This window comes from Nycticebus coucang, chromosome X (assembly GCF_027406575.1).
Source record: "Nycticebus coucang isolate mNycCou1 chromosome X, mNycCou1.pri, whole genome shotgun sequence".
NCBI classification, from domain to species: Eukaryota; Metazoa; Chordata; class Mammalia; order Primates; family Lorisidae; genus Nycticebus; species Nycticebus coucang.
In genome coordinates, this window is record NC_069804.1 from 174,683,128 (window position 1) to 174,691,837 (window position 8,710).

Here is an 8,710-nt window from a genome sequence, read left to right on the forward strand (position 1 = left end):
GCACCTGGCAAAGTTGAACTTTTTAAATTAAAAAATATATATATTTGCTACTAAAAGGGATGGGGTAGGGGAATGAGGGATGGGGAGCTGGGAGGAGGAAGAGGGATGGGGTCATGGTATATGGCACATCTTTTGGGAGCAGGACACAATTACAAGATGGACTTTACCTAACAACCACAATCAGTGTAACCTAATTCTTTGTAACCTCAATGAATCCCAAACAGGTAAATATAAAAAATAACTTTATTTGGTGAAAGATATTATTAAGAGAATCAAAAGACAAGTCACAGCCTGGGGAAAATATTTTCCAAACATATATTTCATAATGAAATTCTATCCAAAATATGCTAAAGAAAATCCTAAGTTTCAAGGACATGATGTCACAAAGATGGCAAAGTATGAGATATGAGCCTTCATCTCCCTACCAGAATTCAAATGCAAACAAGCTATCCATAAACCACAGGAGGGCTAAAGGGCCCACATAAGAATCTATTGCAACACAGTGTAGCAAAATACCAAAATGAAAAATGTCCACACAGAAAGAATAGCTGATGAAATCAGTATACCTGAGATACGAGGAGATGGCTCAGAATAATGAAAAAAGGCACAGGCTACCAGTATCAGCCACATATTGGGACTACAGTGGGCAGCAGTTCTCTGCTCTGTGGACAATACCTGCGTCTTTTGCCACCAAGGTAACCAAAAGCCATTTCTCCTCTGGGGAACATCAGAGAGGAAGATGTGCCTGCACCCTCCTCACCCCAAGAAACACTTGGAGTTGTGCTTCTTCAAGACCCAAGCTGCCAGCCCACCCGATCCCATGCATACCCGATACTTAGGCCAAGACTTTCCTACCAGTGCATTTACTCCCTATGACAAGTTTTTGGCTGAAATGAGGCTTACCACACCTCAAACACTGATGTTATTGCCATTGTGAGCTAGTCCACACCCTTTACCCTGTATAGACAAAGATGCTCTGCACACGCCCACAGTCTGGGCACCAGCTCAGATGCCATTAAGAGTTCACTCGGGCTCTGAACCACAGATACAAGGCTGTGTGTGCATGACCACACCTCACACACCAGATTAATGCCATAGTGAACAAGCAGACATACTGGGAACAGTTGGATGTCTCTAAAAAACTATAAATGGAACTACCTGTGGCATAGCATTCCCACTTCTCGACGTATATCCAGAGGAATTGCTATCAGTACATCATGTAGTATCTATACTCCCATGTTTATTGCAGCCTTATTTACAATACCCAACATAGAGAAGCAACCTAAGTGTCTCTAAGTTGATGAACGGATGACGAAAATGTAGTGTAAGACTATTAATGCAATGCAAGACTATTAATATTCAGCCTTTGCAATGAAGGAAATCCTGTCATTTACTATATCACAGATGTACCTTGAAGACATTATGATAAGTTAATAGCCAGGCATAAACATACAAATAATGCATGATCTTACTGAAATGCGGAATCTAAAAAACACAAATTCATAAAAGTAGAGAACAGAATGATAATTACCAGAGGCTGAGGTTTAGCAGCATATGGGGGATATATTGGGCAAACTGTATAAAGTACCAAACAGAAGTAAGCCTCTGAGATCTGTTGCACAGTAAGGTGACTATAGAAAATAATAATGTATTGTATATTATTTCAAAATTGATAAAAGTAAACTTAAAATGTTCTTATCACAATGATAAATATGTGAAGTTATAGTTATGTAAATTCTATTGATACAATCATTCTACAGTGTATATACTTGATCAAAACATTACCTCGTACCCTGTATATATATATACAATTACTATTTGTCAATTAAAAATAACAAAATAAAAAACACATTAATTTAAAAGTGAGGCAAAACTCTTAAAAATCCATAAACAAACCGATTTTATAAAGTCTTAATAGACACCTTACCAAAACAGACACACAGATGGAAAACAAGCATATGAAAATATATTTGACACTAGATAAATTCAATTTAAATGAGAAAACACTTCACACCTATAAAAATTGCTAACCTTCATTTAATAAAATACTGGCAATAGAAACCATGTGGAGAAGCAAGAACTACTATATGTTGATCATAAAAATACAAACTGGGGCAGCCACTTTGGAAGATAATTTGATAGATTCTTAAAAATCGATATGCACACTTACATGGAATCCAGTATTTGCAGTCCTTGGTATTTACACAAATGAACTGAAAATTAATGTGCACACAAAAATCTGCATGATGTTTATATCAGCTTTATTCATAGTCTTCATTACCAGAAACAGTCAAGATGTTTTTCAGTAGATGTACGGATATACAAACTATGCTACAGCCATACGGAGAGATATTATTCAGCAATAAAAAGGGATGAGGAATCTATTACTGTGCAATAGATCTCAGAGACAAAGAGATAGACAAATATTAAATGCATTTTTCTGTATGAAATAAACCAATCTACAAAACCTGGATGCTGTATTGTTCCTAACATAAAACATTCTGGAATATAGAGAAGATAAACATCATAGTTGCTAAGGGTACAGGGTGAGCAGGTTGAGTAATTGAAGCACAGGAGATTTTTGAAAGGGAATTGAATATATATATGTATATATTATATATATGGTCATGGGAGTTACAAACATTGCATTTGTGCAAATCCACAAAACCATACAGCACATAGAGTGAATCTTCATATGTGCTAATTAAAAGAACATTAGAGGATCCCAGGAAAAAAATGTAGACTGTGACAAGAGAACCTAACTGTATTATAAATGTGTGAAACACCCTTATAGAAGGCAGTGTGCAGTGGGAATTGCTGACCTAAGCAACTTTGCAAATGAATAGAGTCAGAGAGACAAAAATAAGTCTGCAGAAACTATGGATACACTATACCAGGCGTCCTCAAACTGCAGCCCGCGGGCCACATGAAGTGGTGTGAATTGTATTTGTTCCCATTTTGTTTTTTACTTCAAAATAAGATATGTGCAGTGTGCATAGGAATTTGTTCATAGTGTTTTGTTTTGTTTTGTTTTTTAACTATAGTCCAGCCCTCCAACGGTCTGAGGGACAGTGAATTGGCCCCCTGTTGAAAAAGTTTGAGGACGCCTGCACTATACCCTAGTCACAAAGCTGTTTCCCAATGGCAAATTAATTAGCAATTCTGATAACATTATACATGCATACTGGAATTAAACAATTTAGTAAACATATTGTGAATAGTGGAAGTCCTGTTTCTCAACATTTGTGTTACGGATTACAAATAAGCGAGGGAAAGAGGCTGTAGTGATTCATGTGGTAATGAACTAGAATTAGTGATATGACTATGAACTCATTTTTAACTTATGAACAATGTGACTCCATATAGAAAGTTTTTTAGATATGTGTATACATACATGGTGGTAATATGCAAATTTGTATCTCCTTGCACTTTCAGCTGAGAGTCCAAAAGCAACAGCTTACCAACACTATGCTCACCTAATGTCCCAATCTTGGTTTCTGATGTAATTTTCCACCTAAAGGAACCAGCATTCCTTGTAGAAATAACTAATTCTAACAGTAGAACAAGAAATGTATAAGATGAACGTCGAGTATTTTGTACTGACAAAAAGTAAGAAGTTGCTTAAAAAAGAAAGCCCACAATGTAAAGCGTTTTAATGGAAAAAATAAATGGGCCAATTGAATGATGAAACCATAGCCAAAGCTGCAAAATTTCAGCAACAAAATAAATAAAGTACTGTCATACTTATGTAAATATATGATTGAATACAAATAAAGAGAAGAGACAGAGCTCACATACACTAAAATTCCAAACAATTCATGTAGATACATAGCCTTCAAGAAGGGGGAGCATAACTCCCCATTTCTTTAGAATGGGCTATGACCAGTGACTTCCTTCCAAAAAGTAGACAATAAAAAAGGGGTAATAAAGGAGTAACTTTATAATGGAGAAAACTATCAACTTCAGCTCAATTAACAAGCTCAACATCAATAATGATAAATCATGTGGGTAGCCTGGGCTATTGATATTATGAGATTTGCACTTTATATCTATGTTTCTCCCTAAAACCCATAGTCCCAGTTTAATCATCAGACTAATAACAGACAAATTCCTAGAGGACCATCTTACAAAATACCTGACCAGTACTCCTTGATAATTATTAAAGTCATTAAAAATAAGGAGAGTCTGAGAAACTACCAAAGCCAAGTGGAGCCTAAGGATACATGACAACCAAATTTAATGCGGTTATCTATCCTTTGGTGCTGGGGCAGAGGACATTTGTGAAACACTGAGGAAATCTGAATAAGTGATGGATGTTTATTAATATCAATGCATTAATATTAGTTTGTGACCTGTGACAATTGTACTATACTAACATAAGAGGTTAAAATCAATAATAGGGGAACTGTGTGTGTGTTGTGGGGAGGTAATTTGGGAACACCCTGCACTACTTTTGCAACTTTTGTGTAAATCTCTAAACAATAAATTATGCAACAATAAAAACTTTATTTAGGGGAATATATATATATGATTTGATAGATTCTTAAAAATCTATATGCACACTTACATAGAATCCAGTATTTGCACTCCTTGGTATTTACACAAATGAACTGAAAATTAATGTGCACACAAAAATCAGCACATTATATATTATATCTATTATATATTGTATCTATCTATATATATAGAGAGAGACTATATATATAGACTGTATATATAGTTAAAATATGCATCTAGCTTCAGTTTCTGACAAGTATTCTAATTTCCTGTCCAAAAGTCAACCCTCAGATGGCCTTAAAGGCAAAGATAGGTCACAACAGTGTTTTTCAACCTTTTGTACCTCACAGTTCACTTGAACCTATACTTAAACTTCTGTGGCACACTTAAATGATGCTGATCAAAAAAAGTGTTTTAAAAAAGAATATATTTACTGTGCTTTGAATGTCTTTAGAAAAGAATTTAATTAATGATCTTCAAAAATTTTTGCAGCACACCTAAGAGGTTCTCACTGCACACTAATGTGTCACAGCGCACTGGTTGAAAATCACTTGGTTAGAAGGACTGAAAAACTAAAAATAGGGAGGAAAATCCTAGAGAGCAAGAAGGATGCTGGATTCCACAATGAGAGGAAATGGCAACACAGAATAAGTGAAATGCAGGTCCTGCAGACTGGGAATGTAATTGGAGGGCTTTTGTGTTATTTATACTCCTGCCCAAGGTGGATCATTGCCTGCCCCATTACTCCAGCAGAGTTTAGCAGGTTATGACAAGGGAAGCCTTTTAATCTTGGCTTCAAATGGGAAAAATCAATCATTCATTCTACAAATATTTATTGAAGGCCTACTGTATGCCAGATAATATGATACACATCAAGGAGGGGAGAAAACAGTGAAGAAAAGAGAAAAAAGAAATGCTTTGGGGGCACCTGTGGCTCAAAGGAGTAGGGTGCCAGCTCCATATAACGACGGAGGTGGTGGGTTCAAACCCAGCCCTGGCCAAAAACTGCAAAAAAAAAAAAAGAAAAAGAAAAAGAAAAGAAAGAAAAGAAATGCTTTCACAGAATACAAACAAAGAAAACAAAGCTATATAATGTTAAAAATAAGTAGTAAAATCTATAGTATGTCATGTGATGAATGATGCTAATCAGAAAAATAAAATGAGAAAGGAAAGTGAAATGGGAATTTGGATTTTAGACAAAATAGTTAAGTGACATCACACTGAGATGATAGGCCAATAAGGTTCTTAAAGAAGTGGACTACTGAACTTTTGAGACACTTCAGAAAAAATTCCATTCTAGACAGAGGAAAGAGCAAGTGCGAAGGCATACCTGATGTGTTTGAAAATAACAATACAGAAGCTTTTTAGTTTGATCAAGTCCCAGTAGTGTATTTTTGAAGCTGCTTCAATTGCCTGGAGGGTCCTCCTCATAAAATACTCGCCCATCCCGATTTCTTCAAGGGTTTTCCCTGCACTCTCCTCTAGTATTTTTATAGTTTCATGTCTTAAGTTTAAATCTTTGATCCAGTGAGAGTCTATCTTAGTTAATGGTGAAAGGTGTGGGTCCACTTTCAGTCTTCTACAGGTTGCCAGCCAGTTCACCCAGCACCATTTGTTAAATAGGAAATCTTCTGCACAGCCAAGAACACAGTAAGTAAAGCAAGCAAACAGCCCTCAGAATGGGAGAAGATATTTGCAGGTTATGTCTCCAACAAAGGTTTAATAACCAGAATCCACAGAGAACTCAAACACATTAGCAAGAATAAAACAAGGGATCCCATCGCAGGCTGGGCAAGGGATTTGAAGAGAAACTTCTCTGAAGAAGACAGGCGCGCGGCCTTCAGACATATGAAAAAATGCTCATCATCTTTAATCATCAGAGAAATGCAAATCAAAACTACTTTGAGATACCATCTAACTCCAGTGAGACTAGCCTATATAACAAAATCCCAAGACCAGAGATGTTGGCGCGGATGTGGAGAAAAGGGAACACTTTTGCACTGCTGGTGGGAATGCAAATTAATACATTCCTTTTGGAAAGAGATATGGAGAACACTTAGAGATCTAAAAATAGATCTGCCATTCAATCCTGTAATCCTTCTACTGGGCATATACCCAGAAGACCAAAAATCACATCATAACAAAGATATTTGTACCAGAATGTTTATTGCAGCTCAATTCATGATTGCTAAGTCATGGAAGAAGCCCAAGTGCCCATCTATCCACGAATGGATTAATAAATTGTGGTATACGTACACCATGGAACATTATGCAGCCTTAAAGAAAGATGGAGACTTTACCTCTTTCATGTTTACATGGATGGAGCTGGAACATATTCTTCTTAGTAAAGTATGTCAAGAATGGAAGAAAAAGTACCCAATATACTCAGCCCTACTATGAAACTAATTTAGGGTTTTCACATGAAAGCTATAACCCAGTTACAACCTAAGAATAGGGGGAAGGGGGAAAGGGAGGGGAGGGAGCGGGGAGATGGGTAGAGGGAAGGGGATTGGTGGGATTACACCAGTGGTGCATCTTACAAGGGTACATGTGAAACTTAGTAAACGGTCTGTGAAGCTAGTGAATGATGCCCCATGATCATATCAATGTACACAGCTATGATTTAATAAAAAAAAAGAAAATAACAATACAAATGTGACTTAAGTAGCGTAAGAGTAGAAATAACGGAAGATAAATATGTAGTGAAAACGGGAGAAGGAAGATTATGTAGATTCTTACTCTGGGAGAGATGAAAAGGCATTACAGTGTTGTAAGGAGAGAAGAGACAGGAACTGACTTACATTTTAACAGGATCATGCTAAAATAGACTTTGGAGTGAAAATGGACTGAATAAAAAGGGATAGAATTAGGGAGAATCGATATAAGGCTATTTTCATAGTCTAGTCAAGAGTGGTTTATTATGGCAGGATAAAAACCTTGGACCAGAGTAGTATTTATGAGTGGAAGAGGTGGGAAGTGTTAAGAGTCTGGATATAATTTGAAGACAAAGGTAATACATTTGCTCACTAATTCAGTGTCAGGTATGAGCAGAGGTATCATATTTTGTTTGTTGGTGTGAGGACCTGGAAACAATGCGGATGTGACTTACGGAGTTAGGGAAGAGCACAGAAGGAGAAAATTAGAGAGAGAAAGTTCCACTAGGAACTTACAACGTTTACAGTATCTGTTGGCCATTCAAACAAGGGTAAGAGCGGGGAGTTGATACAAGAATTCAGAGATCACAATGGTTAACATAGCCTTCCTGGCATTATCTCAGTTACTGTGCCAACACATTTACATTCTACATTTACCAAGTTTTGCAAATACCCCTGTAAGATGCAAATGGTCTATGAAGCGAGTGTATGAGGCCCCATGATCATATCAATGTACACAGCTATGATTTAATAAAAAAATAAATAAATAAAAAATAAATAAATAAATAAAGTAGACACTTGTGGTGGCTCTAGTTCTGAAAAAAAAAAAAAAAGAATTCAGAGATCAATTGGGCCCCGAGGAGCAGAGGCAGCAGCGAGGAGCAGGAGGAGCTGGTGTCCGGCACAGCCACTGCGGGTGCGCTGGTGTGGAAAGCAGCAGACTATGTCCAGAGCAAGGATTTCAGGGACTACCTTAAGAGTACGCACTTCTGGGGCCCAGTAGCCAACTAGGGTCTGCCTGTTGCTGCCATCAATGACATGAACGATTCTCTAGGGATTATCAGTGGGCAGATGACATTTGCTCTCTGTTGTTATTCTTTGATATTTATGAGATTTGCCTAAGAGGTGCAGCCTCGACACTGGCTTCTGTTCGCGTGCTGTGCAACAAATGAAGTAGCCCAGATCATCCAGGGAGGACAGCTTATCAGATATGGGATGACCAAAAAGGCATCTGCATAACAAGAGAAAATGAAGAACCCGCTTTTAAAGGGACAGCATCACCAGCTACTGCTGCTGAGTCACAGATTCCATCATCATAGTCTTGCTAGGGAAAATGATGTTGAATTCTATTTTTACTAGCCGTACTATTTTAATAGAAATAATCCAGACTCTGTAAACTAACTCTCTGCTGCCTTACTGAATATTTTACTTTTCATAAAGAGTAGCTCAAAATAGGCAATCAATTTAATGACTTCTGATGATGATTTTATCTACAGTAATATATGCATATTGTCTATTAAAATGTACTCAGTGAAAAACCGAACAGAAGAAAATTTGTA

At 37.0% G+C, this 8,710-nt stretch overlaps 1 pseudogene; it reads left to right on the forward strand.

The window, feature by feature from the left end:
- Positions 1-581: 581 nt before the first annotated feature.
- LOC128577093 (mitochondrial pyruvate carrier 1-like) lies at positions 582-8,390 on the forward strand (annotated as a pseudogene).
- Positions 8,391-8,710: the final 320 nt, after the last annotated feature.